This window comes from Rhyacophila brunnea, unplaced genomic scaffold (assembly GCF_057557595.1).
Source record: "Rhyacophila brunnea isolate RB1 unplaced genomic scaffold, BYU_Rbru_1.0 scaffold_3, whole genome shotgun sequence".
Classification (NCBI taxonomy): Eukaryota; Metazoa; Arthropoda; class Insecta; order Trichoptera; family Rhyacophilidae; genus Rhyacophila; species Rhyacophila brunnea.
In genome coordinates, this window is record NW_028232965.1 from 56,310,899 (window position 1) to 56,336,623 (window position 25,725).

General features: G+C 33.5%; 1 protein-coding gene across 6 annotated transcripts in view; it reads right to left on the minus strand.

Annotated features, from left to right (window-relative positions):
* LOC147068591 (uncharacterized) overlaps positions 1 to 25,725 on the minus strand; it is a 147,121-nt gene that overhangs the window by 77,536 nt on the left and 43,860 nt on the right. For 3 of the 6 annotated variants that reach the window (XM_085953208.1, XM_085953210.1, XM_085953211.1), the window contains one exon: positions 14,900 to 14,997. The exons of the other annotated variants lie outside the window; for them this stretch is intronic. The gene's annotated coding sequence lies outside the window, so the exon portion shown is untranslated. The remainder of the gene's footprint in view (positions 1 to 14,899; positions 14,998 to 25,725) is intronic. 6 annotated transcript variants of the gene reach the window in all.

Below are 25,725 nucleotides of genomic sequence, written 5' to 3' on the forward strand. Positions count from 1 at the left end.
GCCAAATGTGTCACAAAGTTACATGTAAAAGAATGGCGCACGCTTACACAATATTATCTTAAAAAATAAAAGGTGTGTTTGGACAGATCAGAGTCTGTGTTTGCGCAGTGGTTTTACTGATAAACTCGCGAAAAGATACAGATAAAATATGTATAATGTTGATGAATTTACTTACTTACACGATCCTGTAATATTTTGTGAGAAACTTCTGGACTGAAAAAGTGCAGTCTTAAAGATTCTAACAATAACACAACGGCCTTTTTCGGTGGCATTGTTCTAAGTCAGGGGTCGACAGTTTGTCAAGTGAGAAGAGCCAAATTGTCAAGGAAACAGGATTATAAAGATACCAAAGAGCCGCATATAAATGTAATGTATAATTATGGATATGGATTTTTATGGGGGAAAAGAACGGCGTCTATGCATCGCTTTTGATAGCTTTACTATCTGGCAAATATCTGGTAAATTATCATCCATTATTCTGCTTCTAAGTTTATTTTTTATTTTGTTCATAGATGAGAATGTTTGTTATGTAGAGCCGAAGATTGTGAGAATACCAAAAGCCAGTTTTTTTAACGCTTCATATGTTTCAGGCAAACTATTCCTTTTATCAAATATTATTGTTTTTCTTTTAGGCAGTTGTTTTATAGCTGTCCACAGTGTCCACTTGTGCTGATAAATCAAAACTCGTAAGTTATAATAAGGCTACTTGAGATGAGGTGAAATTGGAGTAAGTATATATCTGGAGAGCCAAAAACGTATATGCAAAGAGCCGCTTATGCCGACCCCTGTTCTAAGTACATCTCATAATATTTAAAAAAAACTTACATTAATACTAAGAAGTTTATTAATTATTAGCACTTCTTACATATTATTTAACCTAAATATTTTTACAGAGATCTCATACCAAATGACTATAGGATTTAAAGTGTTTAGTGTAGATAAATAGTAGTCGAAAATGGGTAAAGATAAAGATTAAATATTTTGATTAAAATATAGGTACCTATATACTTATTATTAACAACTTGATCGCATAGTCAAGAAAGATGCATCATTCATAGATAATGAATACCTTCAAATGACGTTGCGAAATGCAACTTGAGCTATTTAATAACATATAGTTACCGGGTAAATAAGGTTATTAATATTATATACACACCTTATGGATGACAGATAGATGAGTGGTTCGTTATTTGTAAATTACAGGAATTATTGGAGATTTAAAGTTGTAGGTACAAAAGCCCGAGCCATAACGGTGAATGTCATTAACAGAAATACCTGTCCATGTTGTCATAGTCTAAATCTCATATTTGTATTATGATGTAATCTATTTGTAATTTTTAATTCGATCGATGATATCAATCGATAAGTATTCTGCGTCTTGCAACAACCTTTCAAAAATATCTTTTAAATACTTTTATTGACAATCGTGAAGAATTAGTATAGAATGCAAATACAAATGTGAAACTGTAGAATAAGATGAAATGCAGTAATTCCGGCGCATTGTCGTATTGGATTTATATGACTGGCCCTCCCTCCAAGCTGTTAATCAACAATACGATCATTCATTTTCATGTTAAAGATTTACAAGTGTTATATTACTATGAATACTTTTGGGCCGATTTGCTATAAATATTCCGAGTCGATCTCAAGACACTAATCCGCCCTTGTACTGTAATCAGTGACGTTCCAAGACAAAATGCCGCCCCTAGGCATCGCCAAAATGCCGCCCCATTTTTTATACTTACCGTATTTTTTATCATCCTTTCATGACACCGATATCTAAGAAATGTGTTGTATGATACATTACTAACAAGACCTATAATACCACTAAATCTAATTTAAATGTCATCTCTGCTTCAATAGACAATTATTGCAAGTCGACGGTTTCCAAGGGAGAACTTACCAAGTTCCTGGTTAGCCGTTCCATGACTGAAAATACTTAGGGCGTGATACGAAGTTGTGCTAGTTGTTGCTTATTCTTCGAATGCAATATGGTAAACAGAAAATGATTATTGTTGTAAAATGGTCATACAAAGAGCGTATTTCAGTGAAACGGCAAATAATTTTCAACAGTAGGTGCGACGAAATTTCTCACCAGTCGCCAATCGGAGACCGACAGTCGAGGTGTGCGCACGTCGATTTGTTTTGTCATGGCGTCGGATGAAAACATTCTTAAATTGTGCAAAGATGATTAAAAAACTTTACGCATGTACTTAAAAAAGAAAACATGTCAATGAATATACTATTATTATTAGTAATATAACAATAAACATAACATTAATTGGACGCATGTTGGATTTTTATGACAATTATAATTCGTTCGGCACGCGTCATTTGCACAATCCGCGCATCGCCTAGACACGATCTTTTTAGACCATGCCTCAACTGAAGTATAGCCTTAAACGAAATATTCAGTCGAAAATCTTGCATCTATTGCGAACAGGTGACTGCATTGCATTCGAAGATAATCAATGTCTAGGTCAGGGTTGGCGAACCCTTTTACGTATGCGTGCCAAAATTTCTCAAATATTATTTTTCGACTGTGACGTGCCGAGCAGTTTTTCATGGGAAAAAATAGTTTTTAAAAAATTCTATTAAAAATGATCTTGTTCTACACCACTCACAGAACATAGGACACATATAGCTTTATTAATATTTTCAATTACGCCATTCGGTCCACCAATTTTGAAACTGTCTGCCAGAATTACTACTGCCTAAGTTTTTGTTTCTTATTTTCATTGTGGGTCATTTTTTTGTGTGTAGAAATGAAATTGTTTGTTAATTTATTCATTAGTTTGGTTCTTTACGCACAAATTGACACCAGAATTTCTCCGATCAGATGAGGCATTCTTTCGCTAAAATTCGAGGTTCGCGGCGCGGCATCCACCGCCGCCTGATGAGGTTAGTGCGATAATATTATATGTGACGCATCTAAGGACTGACCTGTTCGATTACATATGTACATTAAATGTAATGCTTATTCTTGAAGAATATTAAGTTTACCTGTTATTTTTTATACAATGCGATCTGTAATTTATTATTATTATAGGTATTTTTTTCTCTTCAAACGCGTGCCATGCAAAATCATCTCGCGTGCCATAGGTTCGCCATCACTGGACTCTTGGTAGTCGGGTTCGATGCCGTACACATGTACGTGAGAAGAAAATTGCTCGCAATAACCGATCGGCCCAACTGAGGATTGGACAGTCTTGATTAGGTCATACTGATAAATACTTAATTTGGAGTCCAAACGTGTCGAATTAATACAAGGTGGTTGTTGAAACGCGACACAGAATATTGGCGCCGTATGTTTTTTTTTCAGCATACCTATCTTATTTTAAAGCCACCATATCGACCCTTAATCGGCAGAACAACGTAAGCGACAATTCATAAATTTTACAGGAGAAGGTTTTTTTTTAATTATTTCCGTAATTAGTTCCAAAAATGAATTCTGTTAATGTGGTTAATAATAATTGGTTACTGCCTATACGGAAATTATAAAACAATTGCATTAGTGCTTTTAGTTTTAGAGATAGTGGCGGTAACGCTGTTTTGCATATGTCTATGACACGATATTTTTTCCAGGCATGTCGCTTACGCTATTTGGCGTAGTCGTTTTTATTTATAAATTTCATGCTAATTATCATCACAGGGCATTACTAATTAAGTATTAAAATAAATAACATAAGCACCCATTTATTTTACGAAAGGGGACGTTGTTAAATAAATTAAAAATACTTTGACTTTTTAAATTAATATTTTTGCTTGTAGATACTTAATCACATATAGGTAAAATAAAAATAAATGATTGGTATTTTTAAGGTTTCGCTTATATTATTAATATTATCAGGTATTGTTATTTTTCAAAATGAAATAGGTACGTATCTACTCGTACATAATTAAATATGGGGACCTACTAATTATGATAAAATAAAATTGTAATCAACTATTCAGTTTTACAAAAAAATTATTGTCCCACATTTTTTAAGCAGTAATCGCTGTATTATCCTCATTCACATCTTCCTGATCGGATTCCGGTGTAAAGTATCTTCCACTGATAATCCATGTGGCAGTTTCATAAACTCATCCGTCATCTCTGAGGGATATTACATTTAACACAGAGACTTTTATACTGTTACTCGTTATACTGGATTTCCGATATTGGTGATTTAGCACTATACAGCAAGGGTGGCTGCGCTTAAAGCATCACAGCACTTGATCGGGATCTGATGACGTTTTCTAGGTCTAACAGTTTAGTCCTACTGTCACCAGAGTAGGTACAATATTTGGTAAGTTTTTTAAATTATGCCTTTCATAATTCACCAAATTTAATTTTGAACTTTGAAGGAATGCAAGTAGCAGCGAAAGATTTCCAGTCACGGAATTCTGCATATGACATGATGACCTAGCGTTGGAAATGATGGTGGGTCATTTTGATAGTGCCCAAACTACTATATAAATGACTCAATTGTCGCATGAATGGAATCGACCGGCATCGTAGTACGACCAGTGGGTCTATTCTATACTTATCGACCGCTAAAGTGATAGATATTATCAAACTTAGGGTAGGTTTATATAAAAGTGTTAGTACTTATTGCAACAATTATAATCAACGTATTGTAATTGTTATAATAAGTGCTAATTCTATAATACAAACCTACCCTAAGTTTGATAATATTTATCACTTTATCAGTCCTGTCCAAAGATTTGTGCATGATTGCTGAGATCTCATTACTGCCACGTTTACCATCAGTTTCACCCCATAAAAAGCAGTATCCATTATTTGTTCCACTTTCGTAGATACTTTCATTATAGTATGCGTATTTCGACTAGGGAGTGTTTAGCACCTTCTCGAGGTCAAAACTTGCGCACAAAATGTCATTGTGATTTTTACTTTTGGCCAGATCATTAAAGAACATCTCCTTGCATTTATCCTTTACGGTAAGGGGACATTTGTAAGTATCCGTTTCAATTAGCCGAAGTCTCTCCTCAGACATATTAAATTTGTTACTTTAACCAAGTTGAACTTACTTTCTATTAAATACGTTTCTGAAAACATTCCGAATCACGACATTAGTGGATTCATTCAAAGAATCCAAATTTTCAGTATAAATTTTATACTTATACATTTTTAACATTTCAAAAATCTATAGGAAGATACTATTCTTCGTAGATTATTCCGACAGTAGTGAGATGTAACGGCGGGTAATTATTGTTTAATAAACTCTATTACCAGGTTTATTTTATCTCAGCCAGTTTTACTGGACGGCGCGAGCTTTGCTCCCAAATCGGTTTTCGCACAACTCACTACCAGACGGACCACCGAATAAACCGTACCGTAGCTTACACTATCAAATAACGTCGGTTACGTTGTTTTGCTCTACTTTATAATGCGATACAAGTTAAAACGCTAAAAGGCACAGACCCTAAAAAAATGTCACGCGATTGAGATCGGGCTCTAATATTTTTGTCACTTATGCGCTAGGTGATATTGAACAGTTCTCCATTTAAAACGCAATTTACCAAAAAGTGTCGCTTACGTTGTTCTGCCGATTAAGGGTCGATATACATGACGATGACGTAACAACAATGTAGCATTATTTGTTATTTTAGTTGTTTGTATACAATCAGCTACCTACACAATGAGCAAAGACACTTTGTATTCAAAATTGCTATTTCTGACTTCTGTTAATAAAGAAGTTACACGAGTAACATTAATATACGTACCTACCTTACTTTTCAAATAAAAAGTGTCAGTATTCAAATAATGCCTAAAATGACACAGTCCATTACACAATACAAAAAAGCAAACTAATTTGCATTCTTACAATGAGTAACTAAAGTGAGTAATGTCCTATGGAGAATTATTATTATTGTTTTTATATCTGAGAGGTAAAGTGTTTTCATATTAGTCGACTGTTATTTTAGGAATTGCGTATAGTAACTACTTTCATATGACACCTGCATTATAAATGTACAAAAATGTAGTCAATTCATTACACGCCAAATATAGCGCTTCCTAAAATCGGGTTTGGATCGAAATCCCGAAGGCCGAAATCCCGAAATATAAAAAAATACAAACATAAGCCCATTTTTTCTGGAAATATAAAAAACGAAAAATATAAACACCAATAATTGCGCAATATTGAATTGCGCAATTTTCGCAAGACAAAACCCCATTTACAGCGGAAAATGGGTTTTGCATTTCAATGGGTTTTTACAGGAGAAACAATTTTCTAGAACACATGGATTTTGTCTCTCGTACAACAATTGCGCAATTCAAGATTGCGCAATTATTTAGGTTTGAATTTTTTTTTTTATATTTCCACAAAAAATGGGTTTTTTGTCTCTCTTGCGAAAATTGCGCAATTTAAGATTGCGCAAATATTGATGTTTGTATTTTTTTAATTTTCGGGATTTCGTCCGGCACCCCTAAAATCACTAGATTAAATTCCTACTTACTAAGAAGCTTTTAAAAAAAAAGCTCAAACTATGATGCTTGATTGGTGATTTCAGTGGCGCACCCAGGGGGGGGGGGCAAGGGCCCCTGGCACCCCCCAAAAATGAAAATTATCAGAATGATTTTAAACATTGAGATTTAAAGCCAATAAACTATACCTTTGGGCTAAGACAAATAAAAACACGGCAAAAAATGATTTGTATTAATTCTCCAGCACCCTTTTTAGAAAAATTTCTTAGATTTTAATTTCTAACACAAAAATTTCGAAACACTAATGTCAGGTTTTTTTAGAAACCCAATCCCTAAGGGAACTGTCAAAAAATTCTCGGTGTCCACCCGAATTCCGGAGTGTTGTAGGTCATGGCTGGGAAGGGCTGACAGGGCTCTAGCCTGGGGGCCCGGACTGTGGGGGGCCTGGCGTGTCGGGTTGACCAGATAAATGAGATAAACACACACCATAAATTAGCTTTAATAGTAAAAAAATCGCCTGCGGCGCTATTATACTTCGTGGCCATGAACATTTTCAATTACTTATATAATTGTGCAATATATTTTTTGATTATTAACCTTTTCAATACCGGCAAAAAATAAATAGAAAACCTCTCGTCAACTGTCTCCAACTGTCTTCAACTCTCTCCAACTTTCGTCACCTGTCTCCAACTGTCCCCAACTCTCGCCAACTGTATCCAAATGTTTTCAACTGTCTTCAAATGTCTCCAACTGTCTCCAACTCTCGCCATCTATCTCCAACTGTCTAAAACTGTTTTCAACTATCTTCAACTGTCTCCAACTCTCGTCAACTCTCGCCAACTATCTCCAAATGTTTCCAACTCTCTTCAACTGTCTCCAATTGTCTAAAACTGTCTCCAGCTGTCTTCAACTCTCGTCAACTGTCTCCAACTCTCACCAACTATCTCCAAATGTTTCAAACTGTCTTCAACTGTCTGCAATTGTCTAAAACTGTCTCCAACTGTCTCCAACTCTCGTCAACTGTCTCCAACTCTTGCCAACTGTCTCCGACTGTCCCCAACTCTCGCCAACTGTCTCCAACTATCTGCAACTGTCTTCAACTGTCCCCAACTCTCGCCAACTATCTCCAAATGTTTCCAACTGTCTTCAACTGTCTCCAATTGTCTAAAACTGTCTCCAGCTGTCTTCAACTCTCGTCAACTGTCTCCAACTCTCACCAACTGTCTCTAAATGTTTCCAACTGTCTTCAACTGTCTCCAACTCACGTCAACTGTCTCCAACTCTTGTCAACTGTCTCCAACTCTCACCAACTGTCTCTAAATGTTTCCAACTGTCTTCAACTGTCTCCAACTCACGTCAACTGTCTCCAACTCTTGCCAACTGTCTTCAACTGTCTCCAATTGTCTAAAACTGTTTTCAACTGTCTCCAACTCACGTCAACTGTCTCCAACTCTTGCCAACTGTCCCCAACTCTCGCCAGCTGTCTTCAACTTTCGCCAACTGTCTCCAATATCTCCGATTCGGAATTTTCCGAATTTTTCAGAAAACAAAATTTTTCGAAAAATTCTATAGATAGCTGAAAATATTAAATTAATTACGGCCAGGAAAAAAACCGGAAATTTCCGGGTCCGGTATTAAAAGGAATAAACATTAATCACGGAAATTTCCGGGTCCGGTATGATAAGGGTTAAGTGTCGATACTCGACAGCTCCATTATTAAAGTAGATGTATTAAAAATCGCCAATAATTCACTGTATAAGTACCCTTAATTTGTACTAAAACACAACGTTAATGCAGTGTTTAACACTGCCTTTAATCTTAGCGGTAGGTAGGGAGGCCCCCAAATATCCTAACCTGAGGGCCCGTTTCAGGATGTGGGGACCATAGTGTAGGTACACCGAGTGCAATAGACAAAAGACCGATAAACGAGAAATTAGGCTTTGAAGAATAAGAGCCTATAGAACTAATTTACATTCTCGTCCTTGGGCCCCCCCAATATTAAATCCTGGGTGCGCCACTGGGTGATTTTTTGGGTTAATATTACAGTAATCTTACATAGGTAGGTACCTAATAGCTATCGGGCTCTTAATTATTAATTGTCTTCATTTCTCAAGAATACTGCATCAACATGATGTAACGGAATGTCAAATGATCATTATGGGATCAGGTTCTTTAGAATTCATTACTTTTATATTTTCCGTCGTACCTACCCAGTAACTTTTATGGAAATGCCGTTTACTTCAACTTTCATACGCTCATGTTACATTGGCTAAGCTGCTAAGGCCTTGTCCAGACGGAGCGATTTGACACGCGCGCATTCCAGGTACATGTGACCTCATTGAGCCGTCCATCTGACCGCAAGCAAAAAAACATTGTACTTACTCATAAAAACTGTTTACAAAGACATTTAATATTTTTATACAAATAAGCATGCTTTTGGATACTTACCGATGGAAAATATATGCAAATGTAGTATCTAGGGGAAAATTTTCATCGGAAATCTCTTATGGAATTCTATTTTGATTCAAGTGCGCAAATTTTTACCTTGTGGACTGTCCAAGCTACATTTAATTTTATAGCAATAGTTGCTGATGTGAACAAGTGCTGAGTTTCAAATAAATCATTGTGCACATAATGACCTATGTGTTAACTATGTACGTTGTTAATCGTAAAATTAAGCTTCCGCGCCCATTAACGACATCTGTGTTTGCGTTTTTTTCTTTAACTTATTCCCTTCTATACACACAAACGCTAAATTAAAAAAAACCCTGGTGGGCGTATCCACGTGTTCAGTTATTATTTTATCAAGTTATTAAATTAATTAAATACATCCACTTAGGGAAAGATCATAAATAATAAACAACCTAAATATAAATGTAGGTACTTAACTCCATACCCACTTTACACATGCATGGATTTACTCTAGCTAAGCTAAACTATGCTTCCGAACTTTTTTGATTCATGCATGCAATCTTGCCAACTGCAGGATAATACATATTTACAATAGGTGCATTTTCTTGATATGGCCGCGATATACGCACTATTATTGCTGGCAGTAAATCCATGCACGTGTACAGGCGTTATCAGTTTTGTAAACAAGTTGAAACCTCACCACGTGACCCAATATAGAAATCAGAAGAGCACCGCAAACGTGATTGGTATACCTACTTACAATAAACTATAAATGTTATTTGATGGTCGATAAAGTTTCAATAGTACCGTGTAGGTAGGTAATATTATTAAATAGGTAATTTATTTTCTCTGTATAACCAATATTTCAAGCTCAATGATTTAGGTACGTAATGGATGACATATTATTGCTTTAATTTTCTAATCCGATATAAATGGAAGGACTAAACTCACTAAACAAATAATTGCTATTCAATCCAATTATAGAAAAGCAGTTGACTCCGCCTAGATTCGATACCTATCAGAATATGTATTCACTGAGTCATGAAAAATCTAATTATAATAATTACAGTTGCTTTTAAAATATTATATGCCTATAACGTATACCGATGTCACATTGTGTGTTTTATTTTAATGACTGCCCGAAGCATGCAGGTAGCCATGTCAAATTATTCAGGTTATCTCGTTTGTAGAACATTAGGATTTGGCACCAAGTGATTTACTGCCGACTCTGTTCGGATTCAGTGTCAGGGTCGTAATTAGTTTTTTTCGATAATGCTGATAATATAATATAATGTAATATGTACACCAAAGAGTAGATAATATACAAAATGTTCCCATTAATATAATTTATTCAAATAATTATTATCTGATTAGGTATAAGTTCGACGTCGTGACCAGCGGCGGCTCCTCTAACACCATGCATGTGCGCTGCACTGCTTTTTCCTAAACATCACTCAATGTGCAACAATGCTATTCATAAGTCATCACTCGTTTATCGCAATTTAATCCATGTAAATTTATACCAAAAGCATATACTCAGTAAACAGTCACCGAATTCGTGCGCTCGTCGGAACGCACAAATATGGATCTTAATTTGCCGTTCATATTACATTGGGTAATAACAGTTCAAGCCGACACGTGAAAACGATAAATAACTCATGAATACATAAAATTTTATGACCATTAGGGACGCAGCTCAAAAGTTACGCGGAAAAATGTAGTAACTGAGATTTAGCAGGATTGATAAAAAAATAGATTTTTTTTTATTTAAATCTCATATAAATTCATTGAAAATAGGCTGATATTGAATAAAAATTGATTATCAACATAAATATTTTGGATCGATCCTTTATTCCTTCTATATTTGCAAATATTTGAATATAATTTATAAAAAAATTAAAATCTCAGTTACCATGTTCTTTCTCATAGTGAGTGAATATGTATAACATGATGTCATATTTTTAACAATGCAGGCATTTTGCTGGAGTTTTATTGCTTTTTGTAGACGAAGAAACTGACGATTTGTCGAGAGTCGAAAAATACGTACCTACCTATTCAAAACAATCGATAGTTTTGTTTTTTTAATATTTTCTTCAAATATTATTTCTTACATACAATTCAGTATGATTTCTGCGGTCGTCGTTATAGTCGGCTTTTTTAGGTGTTTTGTCACGTTATTTCGATAGTTTTGTTCATAAAAATAAATTCATAACAATATATACTTATTGTTTAATCAGGGAAGTGTATGTGTTTTAAAATGATAAATTTTGAATAAAAGATTTATAATACTTAATACTTATAATTATAGTTCAATCAGTGAAGTGTATGTGTTTTAAAATGATGTCGGTAAACATAGACTTTATCAATAATAATAATGAGAGTCAGAATAAAAAAAGGATGGTCCGATGACATCTGTGGAAATTGAAAAGTGTTTTTCAACCATTAAAAGAATTAAATCGTCTTTCAGAAATACTTACCATGAATCAGGGCTGACTTAACATGTCTACCTGTGTAAACAGAAACAACGCTGAATTGATATGCTTTTTAAATAAGGTAAGAAAATTTTGAGTGCACCCCCAATGAAAGCAATTTTGGAAACCACCAGCCGCCACTGGTCGTGACCCACCTTCCCTAACCCACCAGCGATGCAATAAGGCCGATCTAGGCGACGCATGGTTGATATGATGCGACCTTGCACATGACCCTATGGCCTTGTCAAGATGGCGCGATTTGACTTGCGCGTAATATCTCGCGCGCATTCTAGGTACTGGTGACCTCATTGAGCGTATCATCTCTCGCGCGATCGCCAGACTCTCGAGTACGCGCGTGTTGCGCCTCAAGCACCCTGTGATGTCGACCGCCTCGCCGCTCGAGGCGACATTGTTTATGCCCATTCAAAAATGAATATTGTTACCCAGCTTGTACACTGCTAAGAATATATCTTCAGTTTTGCCAACCATACTATAATTATAGTATTTGTACTATAATTTTGGTCCTCGTACTATGTACGATATAAAACAGGTATAGTACGCCCAAATTACTATAATTTTGAATATCAGAAAAAAATATGTAAAAAGTACAAAAATTTCGATATTTACGTTCGATAAATTGGTGCAAAGTACTATAATTTCGCAATATAAGAAGATTTGGAGAACTTGAAAAAAAATGCTCGAAAAACGTAAAATAATCCATTGACTGGTTTAAAATGAAATTTCTTGATTTCTTCGTTAAGCATTTTTGGTCGGAAGAGATACCTAAATAAAAAGGAGTCTCGGAGTTTCTCAAATTTTCCGTTATTTTTTTTTCTAAGAAACAAAAAACCTAAACATTTTCAACAGATGACAACGCGTACTATATTTTTTCCCCAAATACTATAATTTTGGAGGCTCTGTACTATAATTCCACTTTTAAAAGATGGCAACACTGTATGTTGCCAGTATATCGCGACATATTAAATCTCAAATCAGCCGTGCGTCACGATAGAGTTATCAATCTGTATTATCAAATTCAAAAATGAATTACGTCATCTAGCTTGTTCAGTGCCAAAAGAAACGCGTTATATGGGCGCAGCACATTTTTGGTAATCTACCTAGCTAGGGAATGTCACAAAATCATATTTATAATAACATGCAAATTCAAATACCGGAATAATTCTGAATTATCTAAAAGTAGATAGGTTAGGTACTCGTTATTAGACAACGTAATTTTTATAAAACATTTGATATAAATTAATGCCTAATCTATTTAAATGTAATTGGAACATCCATCTCAAGGAAAAAAATGTAAGTAAGTATCTAAAAATGCACATGCATACAAAAATACGATTCGGTTAAATGGTTTATCAATGCTATATTGCCATCTGTTGTCGGTACAAAAGCTGACTGCAATATGTATAAAGCCATTAGGGGATTAGGCGAATAAATACGTAAAATTTAACGGGCACGTAAGCAATATGCTATTACATTACAACACCAATTTTAATTTTATACACCTAATCATAATTAAAAAAATACACTTTTGTATCGATTGTAATTCGTATTTACCTTTCTGCAGTTTGGTAAACACATTTTATATAATTTTTAATTTGAAATCAATATCCATATTGGATGGAACGATATATTTATGTTTAATGTATATACCTACTAGGATGATGGTCCAATCGGAATTAGGGAACTCTTAATACGGGCCTGTTAACAACATTAGGTGCATAATGCATACGCGAGAACACGTGGCCCGCTGGTAAAACGCATGTCCCCGTGTGGTATCGCCTTGCATAATGGCCGGGCAATAAATTTAATACGCGACTGACATTGTTTGATTACACAAAAGCAACGTTAACAATAATGTGCAGAAGTTATTTGAGGAGTACCTATAGGGAGGCAGTCCAACTCAATGCAACATAACTAATTGGCAAATAAAACCATTATGGACAGGCTGCAGCATTCCTGACGTGCAATGTGACCCCTGATTTTGTTTGTTTTTCTGAAGTATGGCATAGTTCCGAAAACTAATAATTTTTATGGGTTAGGGATAACCAAAACGATTGAAATACCTACCATATAAGACTGGACACATCCAAGTTGACAATATAATACACAAGTCAACTCGCTTCGACTCCCGATTCAATTTGAAGACAATATGTAATCGAATACAGGTAACTCTTCGATGACCCAGTATTGAACGGTAACAAGTCAAAAATTCGACATTTCGCGATATTGGTATGAACTCGTAAAAATGAGCTCTTGTCGGTTTTTTACAGAAACAATTCAAAAAAAATAATTTAGATATTTATTTATTATTAAATATAATATAATTATTATATTTTATATTATATAATATAATTTAAATAAATATAATACAATTATTAAAAAAATAATTTAGACCTTGAGAGCCAAAAAACCCATACTTGAAATTGAAATTTTACATACTTTCAAACAAAACCAGTTTTGTACAGATCCATTTCGAATTGTTTCCATTTAAAACTGTCGATTGACCATACGTTTCAATTTAAAATAGATACATTCTGACATGTATCCTTTTAAAACTTGTCAAATCTTGTGTAAGTATTGTAAAATATTCAAAATATTAAAACATGGTTAAGTATCTCGTGAGTCGTTACTGTGCCATCGTCTTCTTGGTTCAATATAATATAATATATTATATTAACCATATCCGATTCTAAGAAGAAGCTAGCGGATAGCTTAATGGTCAGCGTTACTATTTTTAGTAGGTATTTAGCCATCTGTATAGCTTCGCTTTCGTATTGCATACTTACTTATAATGTTTTTGTTTAAAATCTTTGACTAAGTATAGTAATATTATTAAAATACTTGTATATTTATTTTTACTATTGGAGTAAATTTGTGATGAGTGTTAATCTCACTTAGCTGGTCGACCCGCCACGCCGGGCCCCTCCTATGGCCGGTCCCCCAGGCTAGAGCCCTGTCAGTCTCCTTGCTTATGGGGCTGTGAAGTACCTACGTATTAACATTTCTGCATTAAACCTAAGAAGGTACCTACCTATAATATTAGTTAAATCCATTGAACCCATGACCATGCGCCTGATAAAAATGCAACAGATTTATCTAAAAAACATATGTTGATAAACACGTGGGTAAATACGTCAAAATTATTATTATGGTATTTTAAATTCAGTAAGATAATATTTGAGGTACCAGATGAGCTTTTGTTCAAAGACAATAAGAACAACTGACCTTCATAAAAAACAGTGATTTGAATTTATTATGAGTGTAATTTATTTAATCTGTTCTATTTTTAAGCTATATCAAAATGACAATGCAATGAGTAAACAGGTGTAAAACAATGCAGATGATGAGATTAAACACATTAAAAATAGAGATAGCATCGTTTTTGCTTGAATTTTATTACTGCAATTATTTAAAATGCATGTGGTGTGGTGTAATGTGTTAATTCAGCGAAAGCATCAGTCATAGATAATAATATTATGAAAACGGAGTTCGGACACATTTTTGAAACCATACCGTATTTTTAATAACGTGTTATAAATTAAATAGCAGATTATGTATATTATATTACCTATTATCGTTTTGACTGTCAAGTACAGAAGAACATCGATTAATTCGGGGTTAATCCAGAGTAATTCGGGGATGAAGATGATCTGCGAAACGATGAATCTAAAAAAAATGAAAAACAAAAAATAAGAGAAATTTCTTAGACCATGTCTATGATCATGGTGAAATAAAGGAAATAAAGGTCGGATAAGCGACGAAATTTAATTGTAAATCAATACTGATGAGCTTTTAATGTTCTTGAACATAATACATATTAATATGAGGAATTAAAAGTGTAAAAAAAAATAACAGGTTATTATTACCTATTTTGTTTGATCTAGCTAGATTCTGGATTACATTGTTTTTCCTCCATACAATTAATGTTGCAAGACCTCAATATTTCTAACTAGGTACTTATCCAATAATCAAAACCTAAAAAAAATATTAAAAATGACTTTCAGTAAAATAGAGCTCCAGAATCAGAGTGGCGCATCGCGATATGACAAGGTGGATACTAGGCATAATCCAGCGCCGCATGTGCGGAGACTCAATACAAGGCATTAAAAATAACCTAGACATTTAAAATGTATAAAAATAGGTACTTACTAATTTAGGATACACATAGCTGATAATATACATACTGTAACAAAGTCTATCGAATCTTCTACTAACACGTGTGAACGAAGAAGTGTTTTGTAAAAACCTTTGTCCACCTTTAAAATAATATGTTTGTTTTTAAAATTCAATTTATTTGAAGTTTTAAAAGTGTTCGGCATTACGTTTAGATGTTACTTAGTTCATTTTTAATCCGTGTTGTGTAAATGAAAAAAAAAACATTTTCCCCGCCAAGGCATGTAAAATAATGGGAACACTGTTGTCCAATGGAGTACTTCAAGAAATATCGGTAGTATCTATGCGTGCATTGTGCAAGTAGGTATATGTTTAATGATTTTTACGTTAAAAAAACGTTAAAATATACACACCTCTTTTAAAAAAAACAATACAGCATACAATCTTTTATTCTAGAAAAAAAAACACGGAGTTACATAAAACCAACAATTTATTATTAACAATGCTTACAATTTAAATCTCGATTCATAAATAATATGTTTTTTTGTAGTGGTATGTAAGTTTTTAATGACTACCTACCAGAATGATATTTAAGAAACATTAGATAAATAAATGATAAAACTGTTGAAAAAATTGCTGCTTGATAATAATGATATCAACTAGACTGACAGGTCATATTTTGCAGATAAATTGCCCAGTCAATATCAATTGATTTACTGACTTGGAAAATGATCCAAGAATTATTTACAACACGAATAGAATGTTCGCTAGAATACAGTAAAAAATATATATTAAGGGGGGACATACTCAGCGTAGGTCAAAATGGAACTTTTATTGCATTTTCAAACCATGATCCTGGACATTCCTTAAACGTTGTAGATAATCTATTTATATAATTTTGAAGCCTTATTATCCTTTATATTATTATTTTAAGCATTTGATGACTGCATAAAGTATTTTTGTTACATAAAATAGTATTCTTTTAAACCTCTCGCTCTAATATTTTAGAATATAGTACATGAATGTGCAGTGGTGTTAAGATTTTTTACATTTATTAATTTTTAAACGCATTTATAAAACCATTAGTATAATTTATGACGAGATAATTTTAGTAAAATATTTACGGTAAAAAATTATATTGATAATCTCTGTGATCCCAAATTTGACAATTAGGCATTTTATTATTAAAAAAATCGGCAAGATTAACACATACTATAATATATATTTATATAAAAATTCATAATTTTTGAAAAACGCTTTCTGAGAGAATATATTATAACCAATGGAAAAAATCTTTTTTTTTGAAAAAAGTAAGCCACCCCGGCGGGGAATCGAACCCTGCATCTCCCGGGTTTACGCCCCATCCGTGCATTACCACTATGCTACGCAGTGACATACTAACGCGACAAATTTTAAGTATTGGTCAATTTTAATACTTACTCATCAACGCTCTTCCAAATCAAGCTACTTTGGCAATCGATTTTTGTTTCTTAAATCAAAGTAGATACTTCGATTACTAACCGACGTCGTGGATTTCTCCAATATTTTTTATGATATAATTTACTTGCACTTGCTAATGATTTATAATTAACTATGTATTTCTTTTATTCAACGAATAATTCACTAGATTTAAGAATGTATCATTCTAATTATTGAAAATACATATTTGTTATACCTACTCATCAGCGCTCTTCCAAATCAAGCTACTTTGGAAAAAATAGAAAATGTACAAAATTTCATTTTACATTATTAATAAAACATGTACCTAATCAAATCTCATTTCATCTCATATTGATGTATTTACAGAAATATAATTATTGTTTACACCTGAAATCAAAATTAAAAGAAGTCACTAAATGTGAAATATTGTTTTTTTTATTGAAAAAAACACTATTTATATTTCAATATTTTCAATTAATAAATTAATATTCGGGAAACCTATTTCTGAAATCCCGGGATTCTGTTCTGCCCGAGATAGCAAACCCTGGTATGAGTGTACGGTTGATCGACGAGCAGACGCCACACCGCGACCCGTCAATCAGATTTTGTGAGACCGTTGTTAGTTATTAGTTGCCAGCATCAGAGAAATTGATCTCATTTAAAACTATACGTTAAAGGCGTGTCCAATATGAAACAGTATTAAAAAATAAATACCTAGGTATTGAAGTTTTGGTCTCAATATCGATAGGCAGATAGACAAATCGTATAACTATGCGATAAAGCTAAAGTAAAGATACTTACTTGCATTGTATTAATTATTTGCGTGGTTCAACTCAATCATGTATAATGTATATGTACCTACCACTATTTCAATAATTAATTTTTAAGACAATATTTTTACCATATTGTTTCGTGCTATAAAATCACATTCACAACAATATAATAAATTGATAACATAACCAGTGGCGGCTCTAGCATATTTTAGTAAGTGGGGTCAGATGGCGTGAAATATCTAATGCATATTATACCTAATTAATATAAATCAAAACGTATATTACATTACTTGTATGCAAGTCATTTATTTTGTGTAGTGGCTGTTGCTGTAGATTCTATGTCAATGTACTAAACTTATATTTCAATAAATAATCCACCTCATTCATCATATCTAGTACGTAATATTATTTATCAAATTTATTTTACTAACGTGAAATGAAAACTATCTACAAATAGTACTTTACAATACTAATAAAGAGTCTGTATTAACAAATAATATAATTTAAAACTTATTTAATAGATAGATGACCGTTTATCACTGTTGTCTGACTGGCAAACTAAAGCGGTGTGTGACAGGACATGCCCCGACCGACAAGATAATATAATAATAATATGTACCTACGCCAACTCTTACCTAGGTACTCACATTTATGCAGGACTGGATATTTTGAATCGCATCCCCGAACCAGCAGCAATACATGTAGGGCTAAATGTGCATATGACGTGCTTAATGTTCTACACAGTTACGCGATACAGAATTTTGAGAATCATAACTGACAATCGCATATAGCATGTTATAATATAAGCATTGCTTTGATTTGTAAGGGTCCATTTCCCAAGTCCCCGCCACAGGGAACTATGTACTCATAAATCTGTTCTCAGAAGTTCTGTGCCCCGCCAGTATCGTTGTATATACCTACTATGTAGGTAGACAGTAGTGCAGTAGCATTAACAGGGTTGCGCCAAAAAACAAGAATCAAGGATGGACAAACGGTACAAATAAAATATATAATTAATTTATACTTAACAAAATCAATGTATTGTGGCAGGCACATGTAACATGAATACATGAATATTTAATTGAATATTGATTATAGAATGATGGGGGTGGGGATCGTCCCCTCGGTCCCGTAAGGTAGAGCCGCCCCTGAACATAACAGTATTATTATTGTTTGAGGCTATGGGGCCACATATTTGCATTATAGCCATGTTCTGTATCTTTTTCCTCTTGAGAATGGCCTCTGTAACTAGCCTAAAATATCGTGAAAAAATACGATTCAATTGCCTACTACACAATAGGAAGATAAACTATTAATATTTTCTGAGTTTGTTATAGGTTCTACAGTCCAGTGTAGAAACAAAAATACTGAATTTTGGTTTTTCAGACGAATAATAATTCGAAATCGCGACTCGCCGATTAAGACGTGGAATAGGATAATGGGTGTATGGGTGATGGATGAGATAATTGAGAATGCGCGGAGCTAAAGCGTTGTAAAATATCAGTATGTAAAGTGTCCTATGAATAGAACATGTAGGTACATTAATTAATAAAGTGTCGAGAGGTACATAGGTCAACTAGTTAGTAGATGATTTATTTTGTATAAAACTATTTTTGCTTTGTTTTTTTTTCTCTACCTTGTTTTTTCTCTAACTGATTACTTGTAATTTTTATTCTAAATGTCATGTTGTGAACGTCCTGAAATAATAATGTACTCAACGTGTCTTTTGAAAAAAAAATATGTTAAGCAAATAGATAATTATTATTAGTTATCTGAATATCGAATTATTTAAGCCCAAAGTCCACCGATGAAAGAGTTAAAGGCGAAAATTTTATTGGAGATAGTTTTAGTTGAATTCAATTGCAGTTGACCATTGAATTTGTAAAATGACCTCTAATGTATGCGATCAATCATTTTCACAACGAAGAAAAGACAGTCGGTGTCCAGTTACGAAAAAAGCAATGTTGACACTGCGGGCACCGGTAGCTAGTTGATGTATTTACAAAGCCAAAACGTGATACTACGTGAAGTAGGTAGGTAGGTATATATTTACATCTACAAGATATCCACAAAAAAATTGGACTGTAGCCAAACATTTTGTATTCTTTCTAAATGTAAATGCCTTTATTTACCCGCGTTTACCATCGACGTTTCTAAGGGCTTAGTCTACCTACGTGATGGAAATAAATTAAATCTTAACATTATGCCACAATGCCTTATTGGAAATCACCGTCTCAAAGCAGTGGAGATTCTGATGAATATGTTGACGTACTTATTCATTGACAGATGAAAATGAAGAAAACCTTAGATCAATTATTATAACACTTAATCTAAATATATGAAAGTGAAACTGAAAAAGGGTGCAGTAGCGCTGTTAGAATTATTAATTACTGAGCAATCATGAAAGTCGTCCCCCTCGGTGTTTCTAAAAAAAACGTCCAAAATCGAGATTTTTTTAGTTCGTCCTATCAAATTTTTCTCGAATCTAATTGGCTTTCCGCACCCATTTTTTGCACAAAATCATTGTCAGAATCGTTTTTTAGCTTTCCTTACAATTTCAAAATTCAATAACTATAAAATTATGGAAACAATGCTTAGTATATTCTGGTGATGAAATGATGAAATGCCACTGGCTGCAAATCATTCCGAATTGCACGTTAATTTGTAATCATCTTCAAAGTTTTCATACTGTTATCGAAATCTATTAACTATTATTAAATGTGCAGATATTCCCAAGATTACCCGTGAAATTGAAATTTATTATATTTGTAAATGAAAAATCACATAACATCGCAACGACTGTACACAATCGTACACAATGGAATTGCGCTCTACACTAGATTTATTTAGCAGGGTGGCACAGAGATAAAATATTAGTATTACAGGCGTAAAGCAAGTCTACAAGTAATACCTACAATGAGTCATTATTTATAATATTTACATGAAACATCACAAAAATTGCAAACATTAAAACATATCCTTAAGGATTTTTCAAAGCTCCAACTTACAAAACTTTCTGGTCATGTTATTGGATGCACTAGTGATGAAATTCGGAAAAGTAGATGATGGGTAAACGATAAGTAAAACGCAATATGATAAGCATTTCAATAGGTACCTACGTAAAATCTACTAGGTAGTTAATTTCGTCGTAATTAGATAGGACGCCTGTGGCTTATTGGTAAACCACATTGGCGCGAATCAGGTGGATACGGGATCAAGTCGTAGATTTTTTCTAGTAGGGAATAGTTATATCTGAGGTCTCGAACATACATGAGGAATTATGTATGTTCGATAAGTAAACAAACAATAAGAAAAATAACAATAAAGATAATATTATATTATACTTACAAGCAAAAAAATGTGATGTTATGTGGTTATTGATGTGCTATTTATTAATTATTACTAATGGGAAAGTAATGATAAGTATTAGAATATATAGGTGTCTATAATTTGGAATCTCATAAAAGCATTTAGATATTTATATGTATATATACGTACAAATCTATTTATTATGTACGTATCTTCTCGTACCTAATTGTTTAGAAATCTGGCCTCCTCTATTAGTTTTTGGACACCGTGTACAAAATAGTTTAAATGTAAGTAGGTACATATTGATACAGTTCATAACCGCATCAAAATGTAATACGATATTATAAAAACACCGAAATGGTTGCCCCCTTTTGATTCCCGTGGGAACTGTAACCTTGTTTTTGTTTGGTTGAATAATCCGTACCATCGTTCAACATTTTTCCTCGTATTATTTAGGAGGATTTAATATTTCCATAATTTAATATGCAAAGATTAGCAATATCGTTTGTCAAATCTTAATCTTTATTGTATGATTCCATTGTGAATCATTGTCAACAACAACAATGCATCTGTTGACAAGACTGCATTTTGCAACAGTGCATAGGTAAGTGAATAACTAAGTCATTTTTTTAGTGATAAGGATTACAATTATCATACAAAATGAATAATATTATCAATTATTATCATAATCATGGGCCCCATTCCCGAAGCGGGCCCCTAGGCCACGATCTTTGGCGGGACCCCCAACCGATCGCTAAGGTTAAGGCCAATGTTAAATATTAGTATTCCACAAATGATATTCCGCGGAACTCCAGGGTTCAGTGTAAAATAAAGAGTATTCTGTGTATTTTTAGCATTTTTTTGTATTTTTAAATAAATCCACTTGAATTTTCGGCACTCGGCATCATACTATGAAGCCCTGATAGCGAACCCTTTTTGTGATAGCCAAGTAAGATGCGACCCTTCGCCATATTGGATAAATACCTAGTCAATCGTCAATAGATAATATTTAATCGGCTTCCTCTTCCGGTACCAAGTGCTTGTTGATTTTACTGCAGAACATACAAGGACCTAAAGATAAATTACAATCGTACAGCTAATTAAATATGTATACCTACAAGCATATTATAATAATATAACATTAGATTAATCTTGAATTGAAGTCCAATTCTAGTTATAAGACTGTCAGAAACCAATTCCGGCCTAATCCCCGAAGGGATATTAGTACATACTTATTGTTTAAGCTAAATCTACATGCCTGCTCCAAGGTGGAGCATAATTTACCTCGATAGTCGATAGTATGAAGGCATCTAAACATCATTTGTTAGCTTATTTATTCATTCAACTGATCGGTACAAATATTGTATTCATAATTATTAGACATAGTTTCATGTCAGCCACAATAATTGACAGTTAACACAATAAAAGAGACTGAAAAAACATTATCATTTTATATTCAAAGTTTTCTTCTGTAATGTTGTAAATTGTCAGCAACATTCTTATGGCATAATAATTATCATATAGAAAAGGTATGCTTAAGTTGCAGACACGTATAATAATTTTATTATTAGTAATATGTTCTTACAATGTTACAATAGCTCGAAAAATATACTAATTTATATTAAATCTCAGAAGGGTCCTACACTGCTTTTACATAATATTATTATAACCCGTTTTTTTATTACAATAAGAGGGGATGGATGTTTAGTTCAACAGTGGTTAATAAAAAAAAATGAAATATGAATTCGATTTGTTGTTCAGTAATAAGATCAAATGTTGCAATTAATCACTTGCCCACTTACTGGGTAAAAAATACTACTTCGCAATCTGTTTGGTTACGAATACCAAGATTGACATATTTTTTTGAAAAAACTGCGGTCCCTTTTATAGTGCTTATAAATCTGATTGGATTTTTTTTTTTATAAATTAATAATGTGATTTGAGGCAGGTACCTTAAATGGATGGTCACCTACCATATGTTAGCATTATTTTTTTGTAAACATTCTAATGAAAAAGTTACCTGCTTAGCCAAATAGGAGGAAAAGTTTTATAGCATCGTAAAAACTTACTAATGTATAATATTGATAAGAGACATCATAAAAATAAGATTAGGTAGGTACTACAATGTCGTATGAAGACAGTCGGTTGCCAAATAGATAAATGATTTTGGGACCCATACAGTGTTGCCATATTTTTATATGCTGATTATAGTACAAAGGCGTAAAAATTATTGTATTTCTGAAAAATATATAGTACAGGAACATTTTTCGTCTTGAATCCCTTAAAATTATAGTATGTTGGTATATTTGGTGTAAAATTATAGTATTTTACATTTTTCGCGAAATCGAAATTATAGTATTGTACTATAATTATAGTACGGTTGGCATCACTAGACCCATAGTAAAATATAGGCATTACTGGATTATCCTATCAGTACCCTGACTATAGGCACTTTGTGGAATTTGTATTCCACTTAAAATCAACTTAATATATTGTTTTGCTTCATTATTTGGATGGCAATCACTAAAATTAAACTTTCCGTCTGTAAGATCAGCTGTTATGCATTTTAAGCCGGCTTTGACATCAAAACTCACCTCGCCTGCAACGTGTCGAATACGTCGATGTGACGTCATCGTTGTTCACAAAACACACGTTGCCAAATGGAGCTCCGTAGATTAGTCGAATGTGACTGTCTAGGTTGAAAAAAAACATCTGCTGTTGCAATCGACAAGGGCGACAAGTTGCACGCTTCTCGGGCTTCGACCTACGAATTGGTAATTCCTATACCGGCTCGCCGATCGCCACATCTAAAAATCTATACGTTTCTATACGATTATACGATCTAGCTAGGTAATCTTATGCAACACCGGATGGCCGATCTTGGAAGGTTTGATTTATGGCTGTGCGGCGGACGAGGCAAGTTTAGATGTGAGAGCCGGCTAAGGGCAATTTGTTAGTTTATCACGATAGGCACTGTTACTTTACTGTGTGGTAATGAGGTTGGATAACATCACAAAACTCACAGCTGCTCTGACCCACATTTAAGGCCATGACTCAATCGCGTTTCAGTTTTCCAGACCATATCTATCCTGCTGGCTGACATATTATCACACTGCATTCATTGTCTGCGGTAACGAGTAACAATATATTGTCTAATTTGTGCAAACCTGTCACCGGGTAACGCGTTACTTTTTTTGGAGTATGTGATTTTATCGACATATTACTGAAGCAGCCGAGCTGGGTAACAAGTCATGTTATGAGGTATCAGGATACCGTCAACATGTTCTGTTACCAGGTAACAGACAAATACAATAGGACCCGCAACTGAGCGGTGTGCGGTAACAAATTTAATTAATATGGATTCGACTTAACAGACTATTTGGTATGTACTGGTAATGTGCGTGGATAGAAGAATAGAACATTAATTTGAAAAAAAAAACTATTATTTATTTAAGATTCTCAGTAGTCCAACAGAAAGTATGCAAATTTACATTAATGGGAAAAAGTTTCGAAGTTTTTGCAATTTCCGGTTGCCAGTGTGAGGCTTCTTTTTCATTCAGTCTGTGTATAAAACATGGAGAAAAATAACCATGTGGCCTTGAATTGTCAGGAAACAATCAATAAAACATTTTCATTAGTCCGTTTCATTACACAGTAAGGAAAACATGTTATGTCGATCGATCCATAATTATCAGGGAAATTAAGTAAATATCTACTTACGTAATTTGAATATCTACCAAATTGTCCAAAATAATAATATTATGAAAAACTATGATATTAGGTACTATTACACCCACATGCAACATCGATGAATGATGAAATCGATGGGAATCCAAAATTCATAGAAAATATTAAATTTTCTATAATTAATTAATTAAAACACCGCCTTGTAGGTACTACAAAGAATTTTCTAGGGTTTTTGCAAGGCGGTTTTATATGCATAGACCCTGGCCGAATCAGTACAAGGGGGGACATGCTCAGCGTAGGTCAAAATGGAGCTTTTGTTCTATTTTCAAAGCATGATCCTGGACATACCTTAAACGTTGTAGATAATCTATTTATATAATTTTGATGCCTTATTATCCTTTATATTTATTTTAAACATTTGATTACCACATTAAGTATTTGTATTACATAAAATAGTATTCTTTTAAACCTCTCGCTTTAATGTTTTAGAATATAGTCATATTTAAGTACGTCCATGTGCAGTGGTGTTAAGATTTTTTAGATTTAATAATTTTTAAAATCTTTTTGATCCCAAATTTGACAAGTATTACGCATTTTATTATTCAAAAATGGGCACGATTAACACATTTGAAGATAATTCTAAAGATACTGATTATCAGCTATGTCTTTCACCATTGAAATGTGATAAACATCATACGAATAAAAACATCATAAAACATTAGAGCGAGAGGTTTAAAAGAATACTATTTTATGTAATAAAAATACTTTATGCAGTCATCAAATGTTTAAAATAAATATAAAGGATAATAAGGCTTCAAAATTATATAAATAGATTATCTACAACGTTTAAGGAATGTCCAGGGTTATGCTCTGAAAATACCATAAAAGCTCCATTTTGCTACGCTGAGCATGTGGGCCCTAAAGGCATTTTTCTCACTCGGCAATATTTTCCTTTTATTTAGCATCAAGTTAAGGAGTTTTGGTCCTAGTTACTCCGGCTCGTATCGGATGCATTGCCCTCCAAACTAAATACCTAAATGTTACTAGTTATACAAATACACGCAAAGAAATC